The 13,664-nt window shown below is 54.8% G+C and overlaps 1 protein-coding gene across 1 annotated transcript in view; it reads right to left on the minus strand.

Annotated features, from left to right (window-relative positions):
* The window catches only part of TP73 (tumor protein p73), a 73,495-nt gene extending 61,172 nt beyond the window's left edge, over positions 1 to 12,323 (minus strand). Inside the window, exon 1 of the mRNA XM_027565107.1 lies at positions 12,244 to 12,323. The gene's annotated coding sequence lies outside the window, so the exon portion shown is untranslated. The remainder of the gene's footprint in view (positions 1 to 12,243) is intronic.
* Positions 12,324 to 13,664: the final 1,341 nt, after the last annotated feature.

Consider the following 13,664-nt stretch of genomic DNA (forward strand, 5'->3'; position numbering starts at 1 on the left):
ATCATATGAGCTACCAGGGAAGCCCTTAATACAGCAGCAGGTGCTTCTAACAGATAAGGATCCACCTATTTCAACACCTATTTCAAAAGTGCTGATATTCAGCTCTTTCTGTCCTACCAACACACATGTGCATGTGCAGGCACATGCACACACACACACACACACACACACACAGAATAAATTCAGATAATTCAATGTAATATGTGGCCACAGTACCACATTCTGAATTTCCAGGCCCAATTTTTAACTGCTGGTCCAAAGAACTTTGAAGAGGACACAGAAGGACTTTGAGGAGAACATAGATTTGGGACATTAATCTGTGTCCACATACTGTCCCTTCCCTCCCCCACTGTGGGCAGCAGCACAGAAAGCCCAGCCCAGCTCCTGGTAGACATGGCCAGAGGGACATTGCAAGTGGGATTAAGGACCTGGAGATGGCAGCCCTAGGTTATCTGGGTGGACCCAGTGTAACAACAACGGTCCTCACAGGGAGGCAGGAGGTCAGGGTGGAGGGAAGGTGCCTGGATGTGGCTTTGCAGAGGGAGGCTGGGGCCGTGCCCCAAGGAGCGTAGGCACCTCTAGAAGCCCTGAAAGGCAAGAAACAGGTTCTTCCCTGGAGCCGGCAGAAGAAATCAGCCCTGCCAGTGCCTGGACTTTAGGCCAGTAAGACTGACCTCAGCCATCTAACCTCCAGAACATGTAGGAAAACAGATGCATGTTTTAAGTGGCTGAATTTGTAGCAATTTGTTTACAGCAGCCTAGGAGACTGATACAGTTTCACACAACACAAGCTTAGGAAATGTCATTGCAGAGATCTCCCCATTTGCCAGGGCCCCAGGGACAGACATTAGCATGGCAGTAAGTCTGAGGAGGAATCCCTGGGGTGAGAGATGCTTTACAGAATAGCAGCCCCCGTCTGCTGACTAAAGACAACACCATCCTGGGAGCCAAAGTCCTCGCCCTTCGGGGATGTCACACACAGACACATGCACACATACAGATACACATGCACACATGGACACACACACACTTGTGCACACTTGCACACAGAGACACATGCACCGACACACATGCACGCATAGACACGTGTACACCTGTACACACATGCATACATGTGTGTACGTGCACACATGTGCTCAGGCACATGCACAGAGACACATGCACACAAACACAGACACACATGCTCATACACAGACACATGCACACATACTACAAAACAACAGTGAGTGGAGGTGGGAGGCAGGTGTTTCCTAGTCCTTGTAAAAGAGGCAAAGAAGCCAGAGGGATGCTGAGGGCTCCCCACGCCCTGATTCTGGGCTCTGCCAGGCCACCTTCAGCCAGCTGATGGCTGCAGTGGGCATGTCCTCAGGGAAGCCATGCAATTCTGGGAAGGACCCCTGCTGCCCATTCTTAAGAGAAATGGGTGATCTCACCACCCTGGGCTCCTGTGGGGTGACCTCCTGGCTGCCTCCTCTCCTCCCCTATGGAGACAGGAGAGTCCTGAGTTCCAGAAGGCTTGGGCCCCACCCTCAGAACTGGGACGGTGGATCCACAGCCCCAGGCTCTTGGGTGACAAACCCTCCTCTTCCTCAGCAGGGACAAGGAGGTCAGAGACAAAGGATTGCTGGCTGACTCTTGAGTGGTGGTCACAGCTGGACCTCTGGCTAAAGAGCAATTGACACAAAGGGACAACCACCACCAGCTCTGGGTGGGGCACTCAACGAGCATTCTGGGCCTCTTCTCCCTCAGGAGACACGACCTGAAAAGCCCTCCTTGCTGAGACCGGAGCCAAGGTCAGCCTGGGAGGCCCAGGTGTGAAGTCGGGGCAAGGCCTCTGGTTATCTCCATGGGGAGCAGAGGGCTGGGCCCTTGCAGGGTGAGCTTGCCTCACTTCCCTATTGCAGCCAGAACTGATGACCACAGGCCCTCTGTTATTCCTTCCTGGGCATCAGGAAGAGTCTTGTGAGCCTGAAATTAAGGTGTTTCTTGTGGAGGCTCCAGGACAATGTCTGTTCCTTTCTTTCTTCAGCTTCTAGAAGCTGCCTACATCCCTTGGCTCCTGGCCCCTCCCCTCCTCCATCCTGAAATTCCTCCCTCCACCCTCTTCCTCCATCTTGCTTTGACCTGCCCGCCTCCCCCTTAGAGGGACCTTTGTGATGACACTGATACCCCAGATACCCCAGGGGTAGATACTGCCCACCTCTAGCCCTTGATTTAATCATGTCCCTTTTCCTGTGAAATAAGTCACAGTTTCTAGGGACCAGGACATGGATGCTTTGGGAGGACCTTCTTCTGCCTTCCGTAAATGCCCTTTATTCAAGACACATTTTGGGGGCCCTGTATGGGGGTCAGCTAAAACAGCCCTGCGTCTTTAGACAGAAACCTCTGGACTTCCCTGGGGGTCCAGTGGCAAAGATTCTGAGCTCCCAGTACAGGGGCTGCTGTTGTTCAGTTGCTCAGTAGACTGCAGCGCCAGCCTTCCCTGTCCTTCGCCATCTCCCCTCACCTTCAGCGACTCCTATGAGTTTGCTCAAAACTCATATCCACTGAGTCGGTGAAGCTGTCCAACCATCTCATCCTCTGTCATCCCCATCTCCTCCTGCCTTCAATCTTTCCCAGCATCAGAGTCTTTTCCAATGTAGGGGTCCTGGGTTCAATCTCCGGTCAGGGAACTAGATACTACATGCTGAATCTAAGACCTAGTGCAGAGAGAGAGAGAAAGAAACAGAGAAAGAAAGAAGGAGAAACCCCTGCTTCCTGCTGGGGCAGCAACTTCGTGGTTGGGGAGGAGGCAGCAGAGGCATGTTCAAGGCCACCTCCCACCAACCCACCTCCCACTGTTAGAGGATCCTTCCTCCAGTTCTCAGCGTTTCCCAGGAGCCCCTGCTCATTCAGGGTGCCTTCCCAAAAGTGTGTCAGGAAGTCAACAGACAGTAGCCAGATCCCCGTGAACCCTCAGTGCCACACCCGACATGTGACTCCCTGGGCACGGGGCACCGGAAAAGCACTTTACAAACAGGGATCATTTAGTCATCATGTCAGCCCTGGAGCAGAGAAGGCGATGGCACCCCACTCCAGTACTCTTGCCTGGAAAATCCCATGGACGGCAGAGCCTGGTAGGCTGCAGTCCATGGGGTCGCGAAGAGTTGGACACGACTGAGCAGTTTCACTTTCACTTTTCACTTTCATGTATTGGAGAAGGAAATGGCAACCCACTCCAGTGTTCTTGTCTGGAGAATCCCAGGGACGGGGGAGCCTGGTGGGCTGCCATCTATGGGGTCACACAGAGTTGGACATGACTGAAGCAACTTAGCAGCAGCAGCAGCAGCAGCCCTGGAGAACAGCTACTGTCTCCATTCTGCAGGTGAGGATATGGAGGCACAGTGAGACTAAGGCACATCACACAGCAGAGCTGGGCCTAAAAACCAGCAGATGAACCTCTGACTAAACCACCTATTTCAGACGCGTCCTGGGCAAAGCATGTGCCATGTTTCCTGGGATGTGCTTGTTCTTCGGGACTGAACCACCACCATCAGATTCAGGAGACTCCAGGAGTTGAACCAAACTCCTGACCCACCTGTTGTGTGTTCTGAAACCTTCTCTCAGCTCCTCCCCCACCCCCACCCCCCACCCCAGCACCGTGTTAGTTTCCAAATGCTGGTGAGACAGCTTGGAGGAGCAGGTGCCTCAAAGCTGCCCAGAGGGCCTCTGTCTCAGTTCTGGGCACAGCCCATCCTGACCCTGGTGGTCAAGACCTCCCCCCACCCACGTCTTTAAACAAAGGAAGCTCTGAGTCACCGCTTGCGCCCAGGACCCTCAGCAGGGGGAAGCTTAGGCTCTGGCAAGCCCCTGCATATTTGCAGTCAGCACCCTGCTTCCCCTTCTTGTGCCTGGTCTCTGAGGAGTGGTAATTTTGGTTTTAGGTTGATATCACTGGGAGGCAAGGCTGTGGGCTTTTAGCCCTCGGAACGGAACGTGGTAAACTGTGGGTGCTCAGGAATGAATGACAAGTAATGGGTGGATGGATGGATAAAGAGTTAGACACTCTGCGGAATACTGATTTAAGCCACTCCACATCCCTTTTCTGAACTTTGAGATCCAAAAAACTCAGAAAACTGAAAGCCTTTCCTTACGTCTGGGGCTGACACCACTGGGTGGACAGACATGAGACCATCCATGGTCTTTGTTGATGTTTAGGGTAAACATCCATGTGCGTCATTGCAGAAACGTGGGTGCTCCTATCGGACCTCTTGGTGGTATCATAAAACAGACGATTCAGACACTATGCTACTTTTCTAAAATGAAAAAGTGAAAGTTGCTCAGTCATGTCCAGCTCTTTTCGTCCCCGTGGACTATACAGTCCATGGAATTCTCCAGGCCAGAATTCTGGAGTGGGTAGCCTTTCCCTTCTCCAGGGGATCGTCCCAACCAGAGATTGAACCCAGGTCTCCTGCATTGTTGGTGGATTCTTTACCAACTGAGAAGGCAAAATGAAAAAAAGTAATCTGAATTCTGAAATATCAGGGCTCAGGATTAGTTTGGACCATAAAGTTAGGGCCGTCACAATGGCTTGATTATCCCCAAGGCCCGGCTATACCCAGAGGTGCCCAGATAAGGGGTCAGGAAAGGGTCCCTCCCTGGGACCACAAGGGCTGAACTGGCCACATCCTCACGTTCTCTCCTTGTGTTAGTCACTCAATCATATCTGACTCTTTGTAACCCCATGGACTGTAGCCCGCCCGGCTCCTCTGTCCATGGGATTCTCCAGGCAAGAATAGTGGAGTAGGTTGCCATTTCCTCCTCCAGGGGATGTTCTCGACCCAGCAGACATCGAACCTGCGTCTGTCTAGCATACACTGGCAGGCAGGTTCTTTACCACTAGCACCACCTGGGAAGCCCCATTTTCTCTCCTTACATGGGGAAGGTATTTTTCCACTCATCAACCGAAGCCAGTCTTCACACAGCAGATCTGGGCTAGCTGATTCCAAGTTCGGTCACCCTCACCATGACTTTCGTCACTTTTTACCTCTGTGGATTGTTTTTTTGTTTGTTTTTTGTTTTTGTTTTTGTTTTTTTTTTGTCAATGAAACACTACTAAGTAGCAAAAATTTCAAAAGATTCAAAAAGGTTCAGGCAGGGCCAAGCCAGTCTCTCCCAACCCCGTTCGTCCCAGTCCCGGCTCCAGTCCGGGAGCCCAGCAGCTGACACATCTAGCAGATTTATCAGGAGGAAACAAAAAGGATGAAGGCTTAGTGACAGCAGAGGAAAGAAAAGAGAAAGTCAGCAACTTGAGGTTCTGTTGACCACTTTACATGACCCTGTCTGGCCAGAGACTCCTCCAGACTCCGAAGAGACAGCCTGGGATGGCTCGCGGCTTCCCCACGCTCTGCTCACACGGGGCTCTTTCTTTCACTTTCCTTCATCTGCACACTCCACCGCGAGAGCAGACGCTTCCTAGTATCCTAATTCTTTCAAACATCACACGGACCAGATGACAGCCAGGCAGTGCTCTTGGCATCACAGCGACCTCAATCTTCCAACTGTCTATTTGGACCACTTTTTATCAGAATTCATTACTTTCACATTAATCCAATTAGCATCTTGTTTACCAATACCTCATTTTTAATTTGCAGCTTCCTTCTAAAAGCTGGGGGGACTTTGACAACCTGCGTCCTCCTTGCTCATTACTGCCAAGTAATTAGGCAAGGAGCACCCCTGATCAGAAGCTAAGAAGCCTGGAGCAAGTGGCAGCTTGTCTGGCTCCGTGAAAAAAATAAAAAAAGACAGAGCGTCTCCTAATTACCGGGGTTTTGTTGGTTGAGTGAGGGGAAGGGGGGAGGGGTGTGGGAAACGGAGATGAGTAAAAGCAGAGGGGCCTCTAATGACTGGGTTTTGTAGGTCACAGAAAACACCTAGGGGATCCCCTTTTGATCTGCATACTAATAATGACCTGCCCTCCCACTGTCTTTTGGGGAATTGTGCTAAATTTGCATTGCACATAATGCAAATGATTGAGGACCCTAAATGCAGGACCGCCCAATGTGGAGAGGGTGATTTGATCTGTTTATTTGTGTCCTGCCTGGCAGAGACGAGGGTTTGATCCCTGGGTCGGGAAGATCCCCTGGAGACAGAAATGGCAACCCACTCCAGTATTCTTGCGTGGAGAGAGGAGCCTGGTGAGCTACAGTCCACAGGGTCAAAAATTGCGGGATACAACTGAGAAACTCAGCGCGTGCGCTCACACAAAGCAGAGGGAAGCATAGCCTCCCCTCCTGTAGCCCCAACAGCTGCAGAGACTCCTCAAGCCGCACCCCTCCCAAAAGCCGCCCTCCATCACTGTGCAGGATGGCAGGACCCACACTGGGCCCCAGGCTGCCCTCCTGGTCCCCACTCTGACCCGTCCCCCAGAGCCTGGCGTGTATGCTGGATGGACACAGAAGTGGCCTCTGTCTGGCAGGTGGGCACCACGCAAGCAAGCTTGGAGGCCCAAGGCTGATAAGAGAGGCCCTTGCGTCTTTCTCACGGCTCAGCCCCGACGGAGAAAAGAGCCCACGAAGTCAGCGGGGAGGAGGAGAGGCATCTTCGCTGCCTGCTCAGAAGGACCCAGTCCATCCCTGCCCCAGGAGAAGCCGCCCGCCCCAATTAGCCAGAGGCTTCCCCAGATGCCCGCCTCCCGGGCCTGGCACCTTGGAGCGGCAGGTGAGCAATTAGAGCCCCCGTCCCTCCTCACAGGCACCCAGGGCCTCAGGGAATGCTTTGCCGGCTGGCACTGCGCGGGGACACACCAGGGACTGGACCCTTCTACATGCAGCCACCCTGAGCAGGACCACAGCGGAGGGACCCCTGGGCACCCAGCCCAGCCCTGATGCCCAGGCCCCCGAACCCTGGCTGGTGGGAGGCAGACTTGTCTGGTGGGGCATGGAAGGGGCTGGACCAGTCTTCCCTGGGCACCTTGAGTCTGCCCTCTGGGGCTCTCAGGTGTGTTCCCATGGGCCACTCATGGGAGCCCTGGCTCCGGCTCCAACAACGGGGAGGCAGGTGGGTGTCCCCCGCCCAAAGATGAAGAGCCTGGGGACTAGCCCAAGGTCATGGAGGAGCCAGGTCTGCTCTGGACTACTGTCTGGACTACCAGCCCAGGGCCCTGCCTGTTGTACCCTCTGCCCGTGGTGTGCCAGGCATGGGTGGCCAGACACACCTGCATCTGATTTAATCACTTGGTCTGAGGTTTCTGGCTTCGGTGCCCACCTACAAGTGTGGTAAACGCCCAGAGGAACGTACACTGGGGGGGCGGGGGGCGCACTATGACTGTCTACTGTCAGGGTTATAACTCACCCTTGCCCCAAAACACAGATGGGAGGGCAGAAGCACTGGGCGGGGCTGGAGCGTGGTCCTCACTCTGGTGCCCCCGCCCCTCTGGCTCCCAGGTCCCTCTGGGGCTCACTCTTTGCGGGACTGGATTCTAAACCCAAGGGCCAGAGTGTCGCTGCCACCGACCCTCTAGAGCTGCCCGAAATCGGGGAGGCCCCGTCTCCTCTCTTCAAGCCCTGCAGGGCCCTCCCTGCTGCCTGGCCTCTCTCCTGGTCCAATTCCCTCGGAGGTGCCGCCCCTCCTCCCCGGACTCCCCCAGGTTGATGCCTGCCCACCTCTAAGCCCCTCTTTGGCGCCGGTGGCCCAAAGCTGCTTTGTGTGTCTGTTCTCTCTCCCACCTCTGGGGGCTGTGACGGCCCACGTAGCCTCGGGTGGGGTGGGCGGGATGGTGGTGGGAAGAACTCCCGCCAGAGGCTGGAGAAGTGGCTCCCTGCACCTTTGGCTGCCCTGGAACAGACTGGGGGGAGGGGTGTCTGGTTCCTCTTTCAGCACAGAGGGGTGTGGGTTAGAAGAAGTTTCTTCACCTTTTATGTCCTGGCCCCTGGAACACTTCTTAGAAACATATTTCAGAAAAAAAAAAAAAAAGAAAGAAACATATTTCAGGGAGTTCACTGGTGGCCCAGTTGTTAGAACTCAGTGCTTCCAGTGCCGTGGCCCAGGTTGGACCCCTGGGCCCTGGGGGTTCCAGAGGTCGCGTGTGCAGAATGGGCAAACAAAAAATTACCAACGAAACTAGCTACACTGAATTACGATTATTCTAGTGGGTTGAATGGCACCCCCCTCCCCTTTGTAGACCTGTAAGATAAAGATCTCAGGATGGGGTCTCCCGGATTGCTGTGGTTCTAAACCCAATGACAAGGGTCCTTATAAGAGACAAAAACGGGGAGACACACAGGAGAGGCCGCGTGAACCCGGAGGCAGGGATTGGGGTGGTGTGCGTAGAAGTCCAGGAAGATTCGGGGCGAGGGGTAAGACACAGACGCGCTCTCCCTCAGAGCCTCCAGAGGAAACCAGCTCTGCCCACACCTGCGTTTTGGACTTTGGAACTCCAGCCCACGAAAGAGTAAGTCCTTTTCGTTTGTTTTCAGCCCCCTCGTTCTTGGTTAGTGCCCCAGGACACTAACACAGTTAGGATGATATTTAAAAGCAAAATTAGGGACATTCCCCGGCTGTCCAGTGGTTAAGAACCCGCACTTTCACTGACAACACGGGTTCAATCCCTGGTCGGGGAAATCAAGATTCCACAAGCTGCATGGCTTGGCCAAAATAAGATAAAAGCCAATTCGTGATATGGTGATTATGGGGCTTCAGGTAGCAGGTCTGACGACTATTTCAACTCAGTGACAAGAACAAACGAAATTCTGAGATTTCCACAGCAGCTGCCACATACAATGAAAATATCAGTGATTCCTTTAGGAGTTTTTGCTTTCTTTGGGTCTCTGATTTGAGGGATGATCTCTAGGAAAAGAAAATACTTTTGAGGAGCGAATGTCTGGTTTGCAAAGGAATACCAGCCTGAGAGCAGACACGAAGCAGGGGATGCAGATGAAAAGTTAATGCCCGCCCACTCGTGCAGACTCTCAGAGCCGGCTGCAGTAAAAGTGTCTTTAACTCGAGCCCCGATGAGTAGAGGCTTTTCTTGTATAGAAAAAAATCAACTTTCCTCTGCATAACACATTCAGAAAGGGTTTTCCAGGAGTCCTATGTAATCTACTTAAGAAGGCAAACTTAAAGAAAAAAAAAGATATTGTATATTTTCAGTTCAATTCAGTCGCTTAGTCGTGTCATGTCCGACTCTTTGCGACCCCATGGACTGCAGCACGCCAGGCCTCCCTGTCCATCACCAACACCCAGAGTTTACTCAAACTCATGTCCATTGAGTCAGTGATGCCATCCATCTATCTCATCCTCTGTCGTCCCCTTCTCCTCCTGTCTTCAATCTTTCCCAGCATTGGGGTCTTTTCCAATGAGTCAGTTCTTTGCATCAGGTGGCTTGTGTATTTTGGCTACACACAAATGGATGCTGCTAGTTCCAGACACGGAGAAGGCAATGGCAACCCACTCCAGTACTCTTGCCTGGAAATCCCATGGACAGAGGAGCCTGGTGGGCTACAGTCCATGGGGCGGTGAAGAGTCAGACATGATAGAGCAACTTCACTTTCATTTTTCACTTTGATGCATTGGAGAAGGAAATGGCAGCCCACTCCAGTGTTCTTGCCTGGAGAATCCCAGGCACGGGGGAGCCTGGTGGGCTGCCGTCTATGGGGTCGCACAGAGTCAGACACGACTGAAGCGACTTAGCAGCAGCAGCAGTTCCAGACAACTGGGCAGGGCACAGAAACACTTCACAGCAGCTTGCAGGGGTAAACTGGCACACAGTGTTCTGGGGGCACAGTTCTCATAAGAGTAAAGCTTTCAGTATCCAGACAGAAGCATGGTCAGGGGCCAAGGGAACCAGGACTTGCTCAAACACTCCTCTCAGGTTTTTTTTTTTTTTTTCATTTTTGCTGTATAAAGCTAAATCATCAGAAAATGAGTAGTTTTAAACATTGACTCAGCACTCCAACGGAAATGCCCAAATTGGAAAATAAAAGCATGCCCTTCCCCTTTATGGGGGCTGGGTAGAAGAAATGCACAGTTGAAGAAAGTTTCTGGGTTTTGTTTTTTTTTTTTTGCAAACCCGAAGTTCATTGTGTGTATCCTCGATGTCTTTTATACAAGCCTTTCGAGGACAAACTCCCCTTGAATTTGTTGTCCAGAAGCAGTCTCCTGGCTGGATGAACATGAAGCTTCCTTTCACCCACCGAGGATTTCCCTTTAAGGTGTCAGAATCTCTGAGTGAATGCCATCCTTGGCCACAGGCAGGAATTGCCCAGGTCCGGTTCCCAAGCTCTCTACAAATAACTACTCAGGGAGGCATCCTTGCTCCAGTACCCCCGACAGAGACTGGCAGCCTCCATCCAAACCACAGGCAGATTCCTGCCCCACTGCCAGCCATTCCGTTCCCCACTCCCAAGGGGAGACCTGTTGGCTACCAGAGAACTATGTCCCCTACCCTACCAAGGGCCTCTGGAGCAGCATCAACAGCCAGCACTTTGGGGCCCACTTGTGTGTAGCAGCGTCATTCTAAGCACTTAGACATGGCATCTTGGTTACTGTTCCTCCAACCCTCTGGATCAGAGGCCATTATTGCCTTTCTTTATAGACGGGTGAACTGAGGCTCCAAATGGCTGGGTCACTGGACGTCCATGACAAGTAAGTGGCGGAGAGGGGATTAGAACCCCAATGTTCTAACCTCCACACCTACAGGATTAACCATTGCACCAGGCTGGCCCTTCCGTGGGGCTGTCCTTGGAGGCTGAATTTGTAGACAGCTACCCTGTTCTCCTGTTTTCCCAGCAAATTCTGGTGGATAGTAAAGGACAGGGAAACCTGCAGTGCTGCAGTGCGTGGGCTCACAGAGTCGGACACAACTTAGAGACTAAACAACACCACCCGATCCTCCAGAACCTCAGTAGGACTTTGGAACGGGGCTAAACTTTCTGTGGCCATTCACCTGGTGGCACCCCACTGACACCCTGGCAGCTTCTGGTACCAGCCCAACTTTTTGTCTTATTTTTAAAAATCACATGCATGATCCATACATTTATATGTTGCAAAATGTTAAACACTTTGACTTTTCGTTCTCGATACAATTCTTCTTTAACTTATGGAGTAAGTCAAAAGATGAGTGCTACACTTCCGGGGAACAGTGCATTCCCCCCAAAGCTAATAATACATGAAGGTGAAACAAAAGTAACAATGACAGCAAAACCAACAAACAAAAGGCTCCCAAATGTACAGCGTTCAATAAACAGGTTACAGCATACTTGAACCAATGACCTCTGGTCAGAAGTGAACGGCGTGCTGTTTCACCGGCCCCTTGCTGGTTGATGGTGGTTTACCCATCACCCATTCACTTATGCAGACACGTGCATACTTTGTGCAAAGCCGCTTAGGGACCAAAGGAAAATACAAGCTGTAGCCCATGGGGTCTCAGAGTCTGAGTGACTGAACAACAACAAGAAGGTGATAATAGCCCCCCAGCACCCCCCTCCCCCCAGTCTAAGGCCTAAAAGGATGGCGACTGCAAAGCAAGGAGGACTAGGAGAGAAGGGGTCCTGGAAAGACGTGTGGTCTCTGGCCAGGCCGGCCCAGGGCCTAATTCTGACCCCTCTTTTCCCTGTTTGGAACAGATTCGGAAAACAGGTGGGTACCCCAGCCAACTCAGGGCCACCCAGAGATGCCACTCTGGAACCTGGCCCCTTGGTAAACCACCCCTGGGACCAGCCTAGGGGCTATGCCCAGTTCCCCTGGTCCAGGGAAGACCTGGGTCTCACTCGACCATGCGGGGTAGGATGGCTAACGCCTCCAGATTGCTAACAGCCCTCTAGAGTGCAGACGGACTGGCACCCGGCGGGGAGGAGCTTGTCAGCTACCGGCACCCGCACCCCTCCGCAGCCAACCTCTTGGGGGTCGCACTCCCTACCTCCCCTTGAAGCTGGGGTGGAGAGGGGTTAACCCGAGGCAGGCCCTCTGGGAATCCCAGCCAGGCTGATCCTGGCCCCAAAGGCCGCCACGCTGGGGGCAGGACTCCACATTTCCTCCCCGGCTGGACTCTGGCTCCCTGCCGCCCCACCGCGCCCCGTGTCAGTAGCTGGTCATACTCGAGGGAGACCCCAGGTCAGCCTCTCATGAGTTCGTGCACAAGGTCTCTTCTCACCGACTCCCAGCTTCAGAGCCGCGAGCCCATGCGCTCGCCGCTATGGACTCAGGCCCCGCAGGCGGAGCCCAAACACGCCCAGGCCCCTTGCGCCAGGTCCCCGTGCTCCCTACCTGGTGCCGTCGGAGCCCCGGGAATCGATGCCCGAGCTGCCTGGCGCTAGCCGGGGCTTCGCCGCGTAACCCCTTCGTGGGCTCAGGGCGGGCGCGGGACGAGAGGCGGGTGCGGCCTGGCGGGCGCGGGCGCGGAGGCAGGGCGGGCTCCGGCCGCCAAGGCGGGTTATATGGGCGCGGGGAGGGGAGGCGCCGCGGGGAGGGGTAGCCGCCAGCGTTAGCGCCTTCCGCAGCCGGCCGGCGGGAAGGCAGCGCGGGCCGCTCAGCCGTTGGCAGGAGGAGCAAGGGGCAACAGCGCCAGGCTAGGGCCAAGGTCGCCATCCGGCGCTCCGCCCCCCCAGCTGGCCGCGTCCGAGTCGGGGTCCCGGGGCGCACTCTGCCCCGCCTCCTTCCCGCCGTCTTTTGGCGCGCGTCGCCCCTCCCGGCCCCGGCGGGACCGCCTACCTCGGGTTGGACGCGGGCCGGGCCCCTGGGCCCTGATGCTGCGAAAACGGGACAGTGGTTCTCGGCCGGCTTAGGAGCGCGCACGTGGAGGGCAGAGGTGCTGACCCCTCGACCCGACGCCTTCCTGTCCCCGGAACGCCGCATCTTCCGGGTCCCAGTCCTCCGCCCCCACGGGCGCGAGACCCCTCAACGCCGGGAGCAGAAGGATCCACGGGGCAGGGGAAGGGCTGGGCATCGTAGGAGCGAGGCCACCCAGGTCTGCGGAGTGCGCGCACTGGCTGTGGCCTGCGGCGGGGGCGGGGGGTGGGGAGATGAAAGTGGCAACCCCAGGACCGGGATTAAGTGAAGCCGCTCGCTTCCGGGTGGTACGAGCCGGGCTCCTCCGCCCTGGGGGGCTCGCCACCTACATCGCTCACCCAGCCGAGGCCACAGCCCCGCTCCGGCCCCTGTCCGCATTGTGGATCTGCGGGAATACCCTCTAGACGCGTCTCTTTCGGCCCAGCGGGAGATGTGCCCACAGCACCCGGGGAGTAATTCCGAACACAAACACTCCCGTGTCGAAGCCGGCACCTTGCTCCCTCCCCCGGCCACCGATTCGCGCGCCAGGGGCTGGGTTTCGTTCCGCGCTGCGCAGGTATGCGCGGGTGTCCACGGCGACACATGGGTAGTGCACTGGGAATTGATTTCTACGCGCAGAGACCCGCTTCAGACCAAGACTTTCCTAGGGCGCCCACACCTGGGGCTCCATAGACCGGTCGCCCCCGCAGGGCAGACGGGGTCTTCAGGGCTTCCACCTAGTTCTGGGGCCTTGGCTGAAGAAACCAACAGGCTGGCGAGTTTTGAACTACTCAAGGCAGCGGGTACCTGCTGTGCGCTGCCTTCTGGTGCTCAACGTGACCTGCCTCAAGGCCACGGGAACCCGCGCGGCAGAGTTACCCTGGAACTGCGCGCAGCCAGGGCTGGTGCACGGGTCAGCA

This window comes from Bos indicus x Bos taurus, chromosome 16, assembly GCF_003369695.1.
Source record: "Bos indicus x Bos taurus breed Angus x Brahman F1 hybrid chromosome 16, Bos_hybrid_MaternalHap_v2.0, whole genome shotgun sequence".
NCBI lineage: Eukaryota > Metazoa > Chordata > Mammalia > Artiodactyla > Bovidae > Bos > Bos indicus x Bos taurus.